The sequence below is a fragment of the Vipera berus genome (assembly GCF_964194415.1).
Source record: "Vipera berus genome assembly, chromosome: 3".
Taxonomy (NCBI): domain Eukaryota; kingdom Metazoa; phylum Chordata; class Lepidosauria; order Squamata; family Viperidae; genus Vipera; species Vipera berus.
Window position 1 is genome coordinate 54,230,187 of NC_138204.1, and position 17,511 is coordinate 54,247,697.

Genomic DNA, 17,511 nt, shown 5'->3' on the forward strand with positions numbered 1-17,511 from the left:
TACATCATCTCTACGGTCATGTGATTAAAATTCTGGTGCTTGGCAACCAGCATGTATTTACAAAAGTTGCAGTGTCCCAGGGTCATGTGATCACCATTTGTGATCTTCCCATCTGGCTTCCGACAAGCAATTGCAGTAGCATGGCAAAAAAGGTTGTAAAATTGGGCACCACTGACTTAACAACCATCTTGCTTAGCAATGGAAATTCTGGTTCCTATTGTGGTGGTAAGTTGAGGACTACAAGTAATAAGGTTTATTTGATTTTAGCCTAATGATTTATGCAATGGTTCAGTAATTTGTGCATTTTCTTGGCATTTCCCCCTTTTCAATATAATATGCCATTTTTATCTCTAATAAAATATCTTGTCCCCCCCTTTTTTTTAACCCAGAGCTCTTAAAACTGCCTTTTCTCTTGTAAATAAATGAACTTGACAGTTCAACTTTAGCCTGGAATGTGATACCTATTTACAAGAGGCAAAGAGAGAGGGATATGTTTCTAAAGTGAAAAGTCTAGTCAATGTTAAGTTTTACATTTGCATTATACATCACACAATGCAATTTTTTGTGTGAATAAAACTACCTTCTTGAAATGATATGTTATTAACAGCACATTTGCCCCGTAACACCAGTCCCTCCTTAGGTATCTCTTGAGGAACACAGAGCCATTCCCTTCTGATTCCAAAAGTGTGGTCTGGGATTGCAAAAGCAGAACCTGAAAATCCAACTATGAAACCATGGAACAGAGAAGCAGACTAGGGATGAAGCCAAACCGGAATGGGCCAATTTATGGCAGACTCTGGCCTATCATAGATAAGGGATGACAGAATGAAATGATTACATGGGTATTGTTCCTTCTCCTCTGGGAGGTCTTCCCTCAGATTGTCTTGCTTGACCAAAGCAGAGATGCAGCTGGTGTCCAAATGGCAAGGTGGGGGCAGTGGCGGTGGCTTCATGCCAGCTTTTCCAATGGCTTCGGTTACAAATCTCATCTACCCCAAGCAGCAAAGCCTTGATGGGATGCGGTTCCTGGGTGGAGGATCACCTCAGATTCAAATTCCTGCTATCCGCCTCGCCTAGTTGGATTGTCGGAAAAGATCCTCTTTATTTACAGTCGGGCAGAAACGAGTATACCGGCCTGGTTTGAACGGCCCTCAAAAGTCCCGCACGCCCTAAAGAGACAACGTTAGCTCTCAGGCTAATTGCTATTGGGGACTGCAAAATTGCGTGGTTGAACGGAGAGACGGACACTTGAGCTGGGTAGTATTTCTTTATTGAGGCAGAAATGAAGCTGGGGCTAAGGGGTTACCTGGCGTCTCTTTATACCTGCCCAGGTGAGTGGTGACCAATAGATTTAAACCTGGGCTTCCCGCCAGTGCAGGTGGCCAATGGATTTAAACCCTGGCTTCCCACCAGAGCTGACCATGCCCTGGGGCTGTCAACGACTCGCTCTATTCAGGCTTTCCCGCCAAAACGGTTATAGCCTGGAGCTGTCCAGCCCCCTGCTGTGCTGACATTTCCGTGTATGCTTTAATAGCATACACTACAGGGACCCTTTCCCGCAGTGTGTCAAAGCAGTCCAAGGTATTCTGGGAAAATCCCGCCTTTTCCCAAAAGCATCAGGTGTGGAGACACCGACGGTCTCACTAGTGCGAGCGGCCGCACTGCTCAGCCAGCCGATTTGGGGGCGTCGCTTGTGAGCTTGGGGAATAGCGCCTCAGCACTCCCGTCCTTTGTTTGGCGCTCCGTCCCCATAAGGGGCGCCTGGCTGATGTTGCCAGGAAAAACCCCGCGCTGTGCCCACTGACGCGCATCGCCGAGTGACTCAAACCTACGTCACCCCCCCGCCCAGGCAAAAGACGTGCGCTCTCCCCGGGTGAAGAAAGCCTCTCCTCACGACCTAGGGGCGCTCGAGGCTTCGGTTTCCCGGACTAGACAGCCACCGAGCCAGCCGGAGAGGCGGATCCGGGCTGGCTGCTACGCCGCCCATCGCTACCAGAAAGGGTTTGGCTGGACCTCCGCGAACCGCGCGAGCCGAGCCCTCCCAAGCAGCCAGAAGGACGCGAGTGGGGAGCTGCAAGAGGAAGACCAGGGGGTCGGGCAAACGCGGCGCGGTGCGCAGACCTGAGCAGCTGATGCGCGCGACAGAGCCCGGAGCGTTGAGGCCGCTCGCTTTCGAAGCACCGACTCCGCTCCGTTCCTGGGCAAGTCGCTAAGCGGGTGCTTGGCGGAGCCCCTCAGCTCTCTCCCTCCCGTTTATTTATTTATTTTTTTCGTCGCGGAGAAGTTCGCCGTGGCACAGGGAGGGGCGACGGACGGATCCGCGGCCAAGCCAAGGAAAGCAGCTGGCCGCCTCTAAGGGAAACGGGCATCTTGTGCCTCCACCTTTCCCCCTCACCCACCCGCCACCCTCCAGGTAGGTACGGGCAGATTTCGGCTCCGCGCTTCCTCGCTTCTTTCCTCTTTCGTCTTCCTCAGATTCTCTTCCCAGCACAGGCAGGACCCTCCAGCTTATTTCCTCACCACCCAACACCCGCTCCCCCCACCACACACACACAAACACACACACACACACACACAAACGCTTCTCCCGGGAGATAGACGACGAACTCTTAGTTGCTAGGCGAGAAGGCAAGAGGAGACCTCGGGAAGAAGCGACGGGTTGACGGTGGAAAATGGCCCAAGTCCCTCGGGGAGGGGGAGGTGCGCATCATCACCTGAAGCCTAAAAATAACAAGCGATGCGGAACCCAAGGACCCAGGCCTTCGCGCGCAGCCTTGCGTCGCGTGAGTAAAGCGGGGGTGGTGGTGGTGGTGGTGAGGAGGGGGGGTGTTTGGCAAGCAAATGGCCCTTCCTCGAAGCCCGAGTAGGTCTCCAGCTTCCTGGGAAGCGCTCCGTCCCTGTGATGAAACCCAGATTTGGAAAAAAAGAAAAAAAAACACGGAGGAAGGAAAAAGTGCAAATATCATCTCTGCTGTCGGAGGTGTATTTGACCTTGATCTTAACATTGAGAAGGAAAGGAGAAACCAGTCCACCCTCGTGAATTGCTCACGGGACCGGAGCTCAAATCCTGTGCCTCGATTTCTGCCTTCCTCCCGGTTGGTGATTGTGATAGCACAAGTCCAGTCAATTGAGGTGCTTAAAATATGGACTGAAATAAGAAATGCACGGGGGAGGGGGGGATATAAAACACAGATTTGGCTTACTTTTTTTTTAAGCGTGCATTTGTAAAATGATTTGTTGCATCCGGTTCTGAAGCTAGGGAAGGAAAAGAGACACACAGGTATTTTACGTTAATCTGATGCAGAATAATTTAAGAGGCTGAAAGTTAAAATTATATGAATTCTAATGAAACAGACTAAGGCCTTAGGAATTACAGGCCTCGATGTCTTCTCTTTTTAGAAACTGAGTTAAAAATAGAGACTTGTTTTGAATGCTCAATACTTTTCTAATATATATATAGGTCGCTGCTTTTAGTTCTCCTATAGGCTATTGTCATACAACACTGCAGGCTTAACCACAATCTAGCCAACTATATGTAAGCATAATGTGTGGAAATGTAACTTCTGTGATTAGTTTATGATTCTGTTTGTCTTGTGAATCATGTGAACACAAACATTCAGTTGGAATAGTGTACTGTACGTGAAGTCCTATCACAGGTTTGTCTGAAATTAATCTGGGAAGCTTCTGTACTTCCCTGCTATTCCCTGTGCAAGATAAGACAGATGGGCAATTAAATACAACTTCAGTATTGGTGATGAGGTAGCACTTCACTTGCATTTCAAAATATCAAGCTCGGTTGGGGAAAATATAGTAGGCTGTGTAGCATCTATACTTCCATCCTATTTATTGTTGCATGCCATACTCCAGTATATGCTGTCTGAGGCAATTGTTTCATTGTGTCTAAACAGAATTGGCTCAGACCTGGAATCAAATGTTGAAGTGGACTAGTTTTTGTGTGATCTGGATGACTTATTTAAATGGTATCTTCTGAAACCCAGGTGTCCTTAGGCTACCAAATGTTCTTTATATATCCCTCCTCTTCCAATGATATATGGACATTTTGGCTTCCATTCCTCCCTGAATGTGTGTCAAATTCTGGTTTCCTTGTGGCTAAAAAGGTAAAGGTAAAGGTTCCCCCGCACATGCGTGCTAATCGTTTCCGACTCTAGGGGCCGGTGCTCATCTCCGTTTCAAAGCCGAAGAGCCAGTGCTTGTTTGAGGACGTCTCTGTGGTCATGTAGCTGGCATGATTAGATGCCAAAGGTGCACGGAACGCTGTTACCTTCCCACCGTAGTGGTCCCTATTTTTCTACTTGCATTTTTACGTGCTTTCGAACTGCTAGGTTGGCAGAAGCTGGGACGAGTAACAGGCGCTCACTCTGTTACGCGGCACTCGGGATTCGACCTGCCAAACTGCCGACCTTCTGATCGACAAGCTCAGCGTCCTAACCCGCTACTCAATTATATATCTTTCACACCAACATTTCCCATTCCTCACTCCATAACATTAGAAATTCTATCTATTATTCATGCCTTGATTTGCCTGGACAGTGAAGACACATGTATCAGGAATACCAAATGCCGCTTTCTCATTCAGAAAACAATCTTTCCTAACCTAGGAAGAGTCTACTGAGTTTGGAAAGGCTATTTTTAAAAAAGTGTAGTCCTGTGCTCTATTTAATGACCAAATTAATTTCAGGGCAACATATTACTATAAATTAACAACACTTTGTGTCTTGATGACTTACATACTTGTATTGCAGATTATAAAGTTAGATAAACCTCTCTTTAATTATTCAGATCTGTTTTGTTGCATAGTCAAAACATCTTACTAGCCTGAAATCTATTTTAAATGTTGATAAATACTCTTTTTAAAAGATTTCTCTGTCCAACTTGATGCCCTCAAGGAAATATTAGAGCTTTCATGTGACTGGGTCAGCATATCTTCCAAAAAACTCATTCTTTAATGTGAGAGTCAATATATATAAGGTCTAAGAATTCTGGGACTGGTTCAGCAATTCACTTATTGTGCTTGGACTGATCCTGTTTTGATCCCATTTCTAAAATGATCCATGGTGATGGACCACACAAGGTTCTTTGCTGGCAAGAGTGGGATGAGGGTGAGCTAAAAACATCACAGCACTTTGCTTAGTTAAAAGTGCCCAATGCATTATTAAACATACAGAAGCATTGCTGGGGGCCTGTGGGAGTCATCACATAATTCAGAAGAACCATCTCTCCATCTGCCTTTCTCATCTTGTCCTTCCACACAAGTGCCCCTTTTCTTTTTGGTGATTCCATGTCTTGTATCTGCAGCAGAAGATTTTGGCCTTCAGGAATCCTAGATCTCAGGGTAGTGCTAATTTTGGAATATGAGTTGGGGCATATGGAAGAAATTGCTAATCCTGGGAATATTAACACATGCACAATCTTTCTTTTATATGACATAATTTATAAAGTCTGCGGTGGAATTGTCTCTCTTTCAGGACCAGCCAAAATGTCACTAACAGACAAACTTATGAATTCTCCACAGCTCTTCAGGGGCTAGAGGTGGGGGTAAAGGGGAAGGTGTCTTTGTGATAAAGATATAAAATCAATGATGGTGCAAGGTTTAGGATGACCTAGTTGGATTATCCCTTCCCAGGTACTATGCAGGTTATACCTTTAGGGAAAATAATACACATCAAATAAGTTAATTGCTTCTATCCAAAAGTATATAACCCTACAATTACAGTAACTAACTCTGTTTTCAGCCTTAAATAAAATTCACAAATTACTTGTTATAGAAGGACAATAAAATACAATGCTAGTTTTTATATCACAAAGATGGTACTTAATTTTAAATATGAACAATGTTAGCACAGTTGGGAAGTAATAGCTAATAGATCTAAAGCACTGGTATTTCTAAATTTACTATAATTAATAATGATGATGCTCATCATCCTGTTAAATGCCCTGATTTTAACAGTTAATCCTTGCGACAGTTTTCCATAGAAAGACTCATATGGTTTTATACATTAGAGTGCCAATTTGTTCTTTGGCTCCAAGTCAGAAGTATCATTTTGTAAATATAATCATAGCATTTAGTAAGTCATATGATTAGTGGTTTTTGCTGCCTTCCTATAACAGGGTCATAATGTTGGTGCTCATGAATGCTCTCTATAATACCAACAAAAAATAAATACAGATTGTGTTAGATGAATCGTCTCACTTATTTTTTTTAGACCACTGATGTTCCTGTGGAATTTTCTCCCTTCTCCTTTTAAATGAGAAAGGAAGGAAAGACTTTTATAAAAGCTTCTGAGTGGGGATTGAAAGCATTCAATAATATTTTTCCAATTCATTTAACTCATTGTTTCTTTGCTGAACCTTCATATTTTACATTGTTAAATAGGCACTGGCTGTAGACAATAAAATAGAGTAGCAGTGGAGTTGTGTAAACTGTGCTACTTTCTATTTTTAGTAGTACAATGATTAATAATAAATGTGCATTATATTTTAGCACGTAAATGAGTACTTTTAAAAATTGTATTTATACTTATAACAAACTTGCAGGATAGGTAATTACTATTAATGTTTTACATAGAGAAGTAGGATTGGGAAATTATGTTCTCAGGGATACCTAGTGAATTAATGAGTAAGCAAGGATCTGATCTTCAGCATTCTAGCTTATCAAAAAATTCGCCCAAATTGGTGCCCACCAGATATGCCAAGACTACATCACTCCAGTTCCAAATCAACATCATTGTGAACCATGCTAGCCGGGAATTCTGAAGATGATATTCCCACCATCAGTGAGTGGAAGGATATTATTGTTCCTCCTTTGAAAGTTATTCTGTGAAACTGCTAGTGAAATCAAGGAACTGTGTAGATACTATGCTTTTAAAAATTGCATCAATTAAATACATTATGAGAAAGACCTGTACATTACAATCCATTTAAGCTTGCAAAGCAGACAGATTTAATATATATGGATAATAAAAGTGAGTCCCATATGTTAATCACAATGCATTTTATTAATTACTATTTTTCAGAGAAAATATTACAGTGCTTAGGAATATTCCAAGGTCATGTGGCGAACAAGTAAGGAAAGTTTAGAAGAAAACACAACCAATTAGTACATTTAATTAATTTATGTAATAAATTGTTTGTAGGGCCTGACCTTTGATACACCCTGTATTTTCATAACTGCATAATTTATTCTAATCTATTTAATGATGTTGAGGCAAAAACAAACCACATAATTAAAAACAAATCACTCACTCCTGTGAAACTTGCTCCTGGATACGTATTTGATCAAGGATTGTTTTTAAAGTTATCTTTTTAATCTCAAAGGGCTAGCAAAATCTTTCTTCCATTGACAGCTGAAATGTATTACTATGCCAAATTCCATGCCAATTTCTACTCATGCATTTAAGAACTGCAGGTACAACATTCATTCAATAAATAAAGAGCTTATATATGTATGAAACAGACGTTTCACAGGCAATACCCCTAAAGCATGAACATGTGAATCAAAATTGCTATACAAATTAGTACACTTTAATGTGAAAAATTAGCGAGAATGATAAGTTTATGGTCTTGCCATCTATAAAAGGACTTAATGGCAGTGCTATATGGGTTGTTTTCTTGAACAGCTCTTGCTTATCTAAATCTGATTGTAGATCTCCAACTGGATTATGCCTGCAATAAATAAATTGGAAAACAGCCTACTTTTCTTTCACTGTTCAGCTTTGTTTATTATGTCAATACTTTTGTTTTTTTTGTTCCACTCCTGGCAGACATATTAATATTACTGTGGCTGTTTCACAGTCAATGGCACTAGCAAACATTCGCTTAATATTTTTCTCTAACTAGGTGGCTTTAAAATATGTTGAGCTTCATCCCACCCCCCCACCCCCACCCCAATCTCCAGTCAAACAGGACCATGAGCTGTTTTGACTGCAAGTTGAAATCCAGCACAGTGGGAGAGTATAAACTTGATAAAAGCGGTATTAAACATTAAGAGGAATTATCAGTGTAATTATCAGAATTACAAACTAGTCCTCAAAGTTCTGTTCTTGCAGCAATTTGAAATGGTATTATATGCAAGGATATACAAGTAGGTACAGAGCATGTAGAAAGAGGTTCCTCGTGTATATTTACTCTGCTTGATTGCAGTGGAATTATTCAGAAGAAAATAGCTGGATGCAAATCTACACACAGCATAGATAAACTCATGGGGGAAAGGGGAAAATTAGATTGCCTTAGAAAAGCTGTCATTTTTACATGTATTAACTGCTGTAATTTGCATGATGGTATGGGAATAGTTTTATAGAATTAGGGGAAAATAGATATAAAGGTTTCTAGTGATACTTGAGAAAAGCAATAATTGAAGCTCAGTGGACGTAAATGATGACCAAAGACTGAAGCTAGGAAACACCTATTGCGAATGGTGATTCAAAGATGCCAATTCCATCTTGTCCCGATGATTTATGTTTAGTTACTTAAGAACCACCACACTTTGTTCCTGCTGCATGCTCAGTACATGCTGAACATACAGTATCATTATGGGATGAGTCTAATGAGATACTGAAGGTAGCTTTGTTGTGATCCCCTAGCATTATTTTTGCATTGTGTGATTCTGAATAGCGTATTTTCCCCATGGCTACAGGAAAGAGCATATTGTATGCTTTAAGGAGTCACTGAGATTGAAATAATTAAGAATTTGAATGGAGAAGGCATGGCCCCCCCAAGAATGATTTCATTAAAGAGGGAAACAGAGAGAGAAATAGGATAATATGGATAAAAATTGGAGTCAGTGATAATTTAAATAGTATAATAATTTTGGTGTATTGAAAGAGAATTATATGGAGACTATAACTCCAAATGATGGTTCCCAGAATGATGGCTATATCAGTCTTGCAGCAAAAACAAATAAGAGTGCACAACTTTTCCATGGACTTTTGTAGATTACAGCCAATTGTATCAGGTTCACATGCATCTGGTACAATGGACTGTGATCCATGAAAGCTTATACAATAATACATTTGTTATTCTTTTAATTGCCACACAAATGTTCATTCTTTTTTTTTATTAAAAAGTTTTAAAATACAGTTTTCCTTTAAAAATCCCCCCTTCCCCCTCCCTCCTCCCCCCTCCCTACCTCCCCCCCTCCCCCCCTCCCCCCCCCGACTTCCCAGAGCTAAATACAAGGTATATATATAAAAAGCAATCATAAACAATCATATACTAACAATTATAAACTCTAAAATCCATCACTCTCTAGCTTATATAGGATAAAACAAATAATAATAATATTAAATACGTATAAAAAGAAACTAAGATAAGAAAAGAAAAAAAAATGAAAGAAGACTTATTCAAATGCTACATAAAACTGTTCATTCTTTTTATTACAGATTATTTCGTTACTGTAGTAATAGTTTTTGCTAGAAGAATCAGTACCAAGGATAGCAACATTCTGATTACAAAACTTTATTGATTAGCATTAGGGTGAATCTACTATATTTTTCTTGTCTCAAGCTTCAAGTGTCAAATGCATTTTCTATGTGGCTGAAAGAATGGATTTTATGTATTTTACATAGTCGCCAATCTCGTGAATGTGACTCTGAGTAGCAAACGATTGAATTATAAGAACCTTTCACTCTGCCTATGAAGGACTGGTTCTTAAGACTTTGCCAGTTAAGTTATAGTAGTCTGTGCTTCCACTCAATAAAATATATCACATTTTTATGGTTTTTATTAGATGGGACAATAGCCAACTACTTATATGAATACCAGATATCATCAGATATTTATTATAATGGAAAATTTATTTAACGTTTGACAGCCCAACTATAGGAAACAATTTAAGTAACCCTTGCCCTCCAGCTGAGCTCATTGACAAGGTACCCAACATCTGGATGTAATAATGCTAAACACTGTACATTTCCTGAATATCAGTAGACAAAGAATATGCATTAATAATAAAATTACCATTCTACTCATAAGTTGTTTTATGACTTCCTAATTGCTCTATGCATTGGGATGATTCTTGAGTGGGATATTCAGACCAAGAGAGATGTAAACCTAAATTTTATAATGCCTTTTTCACAAAACCTTGGAATAGTTTGAAGAGAGGGTATAAACAACCTCCCAAATATTCAGAGAGAGAACATTTTTTAAAAGCAGATATCTGCAGGATTGTTTAACTGATTGACAGCAAAAAAGGAAATTTTAAAATGATGTACTCAGATAAGCTATGGAGTAAATATGAATGTATGTAATAAGATGAGAAAAAACATGGTATGTTGTTGGGACAATGAACAGGGAAGTGAACATATTCATTTATAATTTTCAGAAATCAGATAAAAGTTCTTGGGATCTCCAAATGCATAGTCTATAACTGTTTCATATCTTTATGTGAGTTATTCAAAAATATAACAGTCTATTGAAAGGGGCAAATAAGTCTAGCACCATTTTTGATTGGTAATATTTATGAAAACTAGTTCAAATAACAATGACTTCCAGAGGTGAAGTGCCAATGGATTTCTGTGGCCTCACAAGGGAATAGAAATGCTTAGCAATAAAATATTTAGGGCTGTTTTGCTTCCTCACCTCATTATTTTGTTCCTTTTGAGAACTCTCATTTTCCCATCCAGGTCCATGCTATTTTAGGCTGCTGGTTGCTAAGATACATTAACAAGTCTTTGAACTTGCTGTATCAGTAGTACCTGGGACCGATGTATACAATCAATTGCAGCAATTTCCCCAAATTAAATTAAAATTGAATGTTTACACTAGAATTTAATTTGGTAAAAATTTACGTTCTCTCAGTGTTTATGTCATTCATTGCAGGGGTGCACAGCCTTTGCTTAGTGCAATGTAATCTTTAAGCCATTCAGTCTTTAAAGCAGAACAACTGAAGAATTAAGGACTCTCCATAGCTATGATATTTATGAACATTAATCCCTGGAACAGATAGAAAACTCTCTCCTCTTCTTTCTGAATGCTGATATTGATTTAAAATATTACACAATATTGATGCTTCCATATCACACACTCAGTAAGAAGAATGCTTTGCCATATATAGTAGCAGTTTCCCTTTTCTTATTTCACAGGGTTGAGAACAACTGAACAGTCGCCTTCCCATCTACAAAAGCACAGAAACACATTACAGGGAAAAATAGTAAATTGGGTCATTACTGTCACTGCTATTACAGGTAAATTATTAAAGGAGGATAAATCCACAAGAATAATCCTGTTTAAGATTAGCTTAATTGGAATTCCACCATGAAAATCCATCTTTTTGTATGTGCTCAAATAACCTAAGTAACATAAGGTTGCCTTTGGGTTTATTAAAGTCAGGAAAATCTTGATTACTAGCTTTGTATCCTTAATAATGTGAAAACTTTTATCTAATGGCCAAGTCATTAGAATGAGCAGGACCTATTCTATAATAAATCAGTCTTCAAGCACCTCCATTTACATTTTGGGCAAGATCTAGATTCAGTAAGCCTACATATATTATTTTTGGTTAGCTTAATATAAACTAGTTTATATATACTAACAATTATGTGTGTGTGTGTGTATAAGCAATATATTGATCATTGATCAAATTATCTTATGAGTTGAATAAGCACTTAATATAATGACAAGCCAATAAACTAAAATTTAGTTTATTTCATCTCCCAAGAGAAGGCAGGGAAAGTGCATGAATATGATTAATTTTCTGTTCCAGTCATGGAAATTAGTAAAATGCTACTTAGTATAGAAGTAGTTAGGTATATACAGATATTTACTTAGTGAAGATATATATGTATAACCATAGATTAGACAACCGGGTTAAGCAACCCTGGCTATGTTCCTATGATGTAAAAATAAATAACCTGAAGTACTCTGTAAAGGATGAGATACAATGCATTCAACAGTATTTTCTACTACTGGTAAAGTTTCTACAGGTTTTAAAATAGATTATGAAGTCTTTCAGACCACAGAGTATTTTAAAAAGATGAAAAAATATGCAGTATATATTATAGTAGGTCCTATTTCATGAAATGTTTTAATTAATACCATAATTATTACCATAATATAGTACCATAGCAACACCAAAGTTTATTCAAAACTATAAGGAAATTAGATTGTTTATTTAATTCTTTAATTCATACATATTAACACTGAAGAATCAGTTAAATTAGCGTAAAGCAGGCTTTAGTCTTCATTACCCTGATCTTGTATTGACCAATACAAATTCATTTAATTATTACAAAATATAGGCAATAAACTTGCTCAAGATCAGACTTAATCTCAACCAAATTCTAGAATCTTGTTTTCATTCTATTTTCCTGCAATTCTTCATTAAGAAGGATAATGCTTCAAGGAATCTAGCCAATCGTTTTTTAGTTTTCTGATCTTGGTTAGATATCTCTTTCACATATATTTTGAGTATGTTTGCTTGGATTTTGACTGAAGATGGTGCATATTAGTTGTTCTTTTTGGTGAGAAGTTGATGAAATAAATTAAGATTGATTTATTAAAAGGAAAATGCAGGGCTTCTATTGGAGTAAGTTCAGTTCTTCAGATCCATACCTATTTCTCTCAGATGCAAAACCTTCATTAAATTCCTGGATGCTCTGAATTGCCTTTCCTGTAGTAGAAGCACCAAAAATTTTCTTTGATGAATATATTTGAAAATTTGAAAGCATGTTGTGGGCACTCTCACAAAAAGGTAAACATGGGCACTGACAAATTACAGGTAATAATTTGCTACTACCTGTTTGCTTAGCGACCATTTCAAAGTTACAACAGCACTGAAAAAAGTGACTTATGACCATTCTTCACACTATGACCAATGCAACATCCCCATGGTCATGTGATTTATATTTGGATGCTTGACAGTGTCCCAGAGTCAGATGTTCCCCTTTTGCAACCTTCCAAAAAGCAAAGTCAACAGAAAAGCAGTTTCACTTAACAACTGGGTTTCTAATTTAACAAATGCAGACATTCACTTAACAAGTGTGGCAAGAAAAGTCTTAAAATGGGGTAAAACTCACTTAACAAATTTCTCATTTAGCAACATACACTTTTGGCTCCATTGTGGTCGTAAGTTGAGAACAACTTGTATCTGTCTATTAGAAGGCTAACTAGTGGGTTGCTTCTTATCATCCCTAGCTTCCCACCCTCCTAACAATGCCTCTTGGGTTTAGGAATAGGAATAGAATAGAGCTGGAAGGGACCTTGGAGGTCTTCTAGTCCAGTCCCCTGCTCAAGCAGAAGAACTATACCATCTCAGACAGGTGATTGTCCAGTCTCTTCTTAAAAATCTCCAGTGATGGAGTGCCCACGATTTCTGCAGACAAGCTGTTCCACTGGTTAATTGTCCTCATTGTCAGGAAGTTTCTCCTTAATTCCAAGTTGCTTCTCTCTTTGATCAGTTTCCAACCATTGTTTCTCGTCCTTCCCTCTGGTGCTTTGGTGAACAACCTGGCCCCCTCTGCCTTGTGGCAGCCCCTTAGATACTGGAATATTGCTAACATGTCTCCCCTATTTCTTCTTTTCTTTAGACTAGCCAAACCCAAGTCCCATAGCCGTTTTTTGTATGTTTTAGTTTCCAGGCCTTTGATCATCTTACTTGCTCTTCTCTGGATTTTTTCCAAACTCTCAACATCTTTTTTGTGATATGGTGACCAAAATTGGTTGCAGTATTCCAGTTGTGGTCTTACTAGGGTTTTATAAAGTGGTACTAATACTTCATGTGATCTTGATTCTATGCCTCTGTTTATACAACCCAGGTCTGTATTAGCTTTTTTGTTTGCTGCTGCACACTGCTAGATCCTAGTCAAGTGATCATCCACTAGGACTCCAAGGTCCCTCTCACAGTTACTATTTTTAAGCCAGGTCTCACCCAATCTGTATTTTTACCTTTGGTTTTTCCTGCCTAAATGTAAGACTTTGCTTTTGTCCACATTGAAACTCATTTTGTTGGATAGGGCCCATTTTTCAAGTTTGTCAAGATCTTTTTGGATCCTGAGATTGTCTACTGGGGTGTTGGCTACTCCTGTCAGTTTGGTGTCATCTGCAAATTTGATGAGTTCCCCTACGATTCCCTCATCTAAGACATTTATGAAAATGTTGAAGAGTACTGGGCCTAAGACGGAACCTTGTGGTACCCCACTGCTTACTTCTCTCCATGTGGATATAGTGCCATTGAGGACTATTCATTGAGTACGGTTTGACAGCCAGCTACAGATCCATCTGGTGGTGATGTTGTCTATTCCACCTTTTTCTAGTTTACCAAGCAGTAGGTTGTGGTCTATTTTATCAAATGCCTTACTGAAATCTAAGTATACTATGACCAGAGCATTTCACTGATCTACTAGTTTAGTCACTTTATCAAAGAATGAAATAAGATTGGTTCAGCATGATCTGTTTTTAACAAATCTGTGCTGGCTACTGGTTATGACTTTGTTTGCTTCTAGTTGTTCGCAGATCTGTTTTTTTATTATCTTTTCTGGGATCTTCCCAGATATTGATGTTAAACTGATTGGTCTGTAGTTTCCTGGGTCCGTTTCCCCCCCCCCCCTTTCTTGAAGATGGGAACCACATCAGCCCTTTTCCAATCCTCAGGTACTTCCCCGGTGCCCCAGGATTTATAATAAAAATAAAAATAATAAAAACCTTTATTGTCAAAGTACAACATGTGTACATTGAGATTAACTGAGCCTCCCCCCGTGCTCTCTCCCCCCAACACACAGTGACAACAAACCCTCCATCCCACCACACTATGTGAACCAACTACACCACACACCGGCCTCCCAAGTCAATTCTGCATAAGATTATGTCCCATTTAAAAGCCTAACAGCCCACGGATAAAAGCTATTTTTCAGCCTGTTGGTATGGCTGGCTATATTCCTGTATCTCCTACCGGATGGTAGTAGAGTAAAGAGATACCGTCCAGGGTGTGAGTCATCCCTGAGAATCTTCCTCACTCTTCCAAGGCAACGAGCCCTGGTGATGTCATCCAGTGGTGTCAGGGGACAGCCCACAATGTCTTGTGCTGTGCTCACTACCCTCTGTAATACTTTCCTGTCCGCGGCTGTCAGACCAGCATACCAAACCACAATACCATACGAGAGGACGCTCTCTATGGTAGACCGGTAAAAGAGGGTCATTAGCTGTTGTTCTACCCTGTTCTTCCGCAAGATCCTAAGAAAGTGAAGCCTCTGTTGGGCCTTTCTAGCCACCTGGGTTGTGTTAACTTTCCAGGTCAGATCTTCACAGAGGTAGACTCCCAGAAATTTAAAGGAGGAAACTCTATCTACACAGTCCTCCCCGATGTAAAGTGGGGCAGGTTCCTCCTTTTTTCTCCAGAAGTCTAACACCATCTCTTTCGTCTTGCCGATGTTTAGGTGCAAGTTGTTGTTACTACACCATATGGATAGTTTTTGTACCTCCGCCCTATATGCTGTCTCATCCCCACCCGTAATAAGACCCACCACAGTTGTATCATCTGCGAACTTGATTATCGCAGTGGATGGGTCAGATGATACACAATCATAAGTGTATAAAGAGTACAGGTAGGGGCTAAGCACACAGCCCTGTGGCGTGCCGGTGCAAAGCTTCAGGGGGGTGGACAAAGCAGACCCAACCCTCACTGTTTGTACCCGATCCCTAAGAAAGTCTTGAATCCAATCGCAGATGGCGGGGGAGAATTTCAAGTCAGTCAGCTTCTCGATAAGAATGCTCAGCAAAATGGTGTTGAAAGCCGAGCTGTAGTCAACAAAAAGCATCCTGACGTAACTTCCAGGTTTCTCGAGATGATTTATGAAAGATGTGGTGCAATGGTTCTAAGATAACATCTGCCAGCTCTTTCAGAATTCTGGGATGTAATCTGTCAGGTCCCAGTGATTTATATTGGTCAAGGTCGGATAGGTGTTCTCTTACCATTTTCTTGCTTATTTTAATTTTTGTTTCTAGTGTGTCTTTTGCAGTGGTTTTTTTTGGTATGTTGGGCTATAGTTTCTTTTTGTGTGAAGACTGATGCAAAGTATGAGTTAAGCAGCTCTGCTTTCTCCCTGTTGCCTGTTATTTCCTTGCCCTCTTCTCTCTTTAGTGGGCCTACAGTTTCCTTGACTTTTTTCTTCTTGTAAATATGTTGGAAGAAACTTTTTTTTATTATCCTTGATTTCTGTTGCAAGTCTTTGTTCATTCTGAGCCTTTGCTTTCCTGACTTCATCTTTGCATGTTCTGACTGTGCTGATAATTGGCCTTAAGTTATGTGCCCCTCTTTCCATTTTTTGTATTTGTCCTTTTTGTCTTTCAGTTTGTCAGAAAAATCTTTGTGCAGCCATACTGGTTTCTTCTTGAATGTCTTGTTTTTCCTTCTCAATGGTATTGTGCTGGTCTGGGCTTTTATGATTGCATTTTTCAGGGTTTCCCATGCTTCTTGGGTTGTTTTCCCCTTTAGGATTTTCATCCATGGGATCTTTCCTAGGTTCTTTCTGAGCTTGTTAAAGTCAGCTCTTTTGAAGTTTAAGACACTGGTTGGATTGTTTTCTATGGCTAGTGTTTGCATTATATTAAATTCCAGTATGACATGGTCACTTTCACCCAAGGTTTTGGCAATGTCAATTCCCTCTATCACTTCTTCTCTATTTGTAAGGATTAAGTCCAGTATAGTTTTACATCTAGTTCCCTCCTCCACCTTTTGGGTGACAAAGTTGTTGGCTAGGTTGGTTAGGAATCTGTTTGATCTCCCGCTCACTGCAGAGTTTGTCTCCCAGTTGATATCTGGATAGTTGAAGTCAATGGTGGGATTCAAATATGTGAACAACCAGTTCTCTGCGTAGATGCCACTTCTGGAAGTCCATTCTGGGCCTTGGCAACACAAAATTAGCTACTGTTTCTGCTGAAGTGGTGCAAACCGGCTGAATCCCACCACTGGTTGAAGTCTCTTATTACTACTGTGATATGCTTCCTACATACGTTTATTAACTGGTAGGCAAAGAGTTAATCTATTTCTTCTGATTGGTTAGGTGGCCTGTAATATACACCTATGAACCATATACATTCTGGAGAGATTTTATTTTTGATCACGTGCATTTCTGCAGATACGTAGTGTTCTCTTTACATTTAGTGCAATTCCCCCTCCTTTATTTGTAGACCAGGTTTCTGTTATGCCAACTATGTCATACCCTCCCTCGTGTACTATAACCTCCCTCATTCGTATATAAGATGTTAGTTTTCTAGTTTAAAATATTTTTAAAAATAATATGTAGAATACCAGATGGAGCAGAAAGCCTTGTGGGCACCAAAGAAGTTGATGGTGGGCTTAGTGAAACTCATGGGGACCTATTGGTTACGATTTTGTAGAATAAAGTGAATGTTATATTGAGGAGCAACCTCGGTTGCTCCAAACTATATGCAAGCAGGAAAGTGCTAGTGAAAACAGCTTTTTAATAATCTCATTTTAAAATATGTTTTCAGGGAAATGAAACTGCATCAATCTTGAAATAGTTCAGGATCAGGAACTCG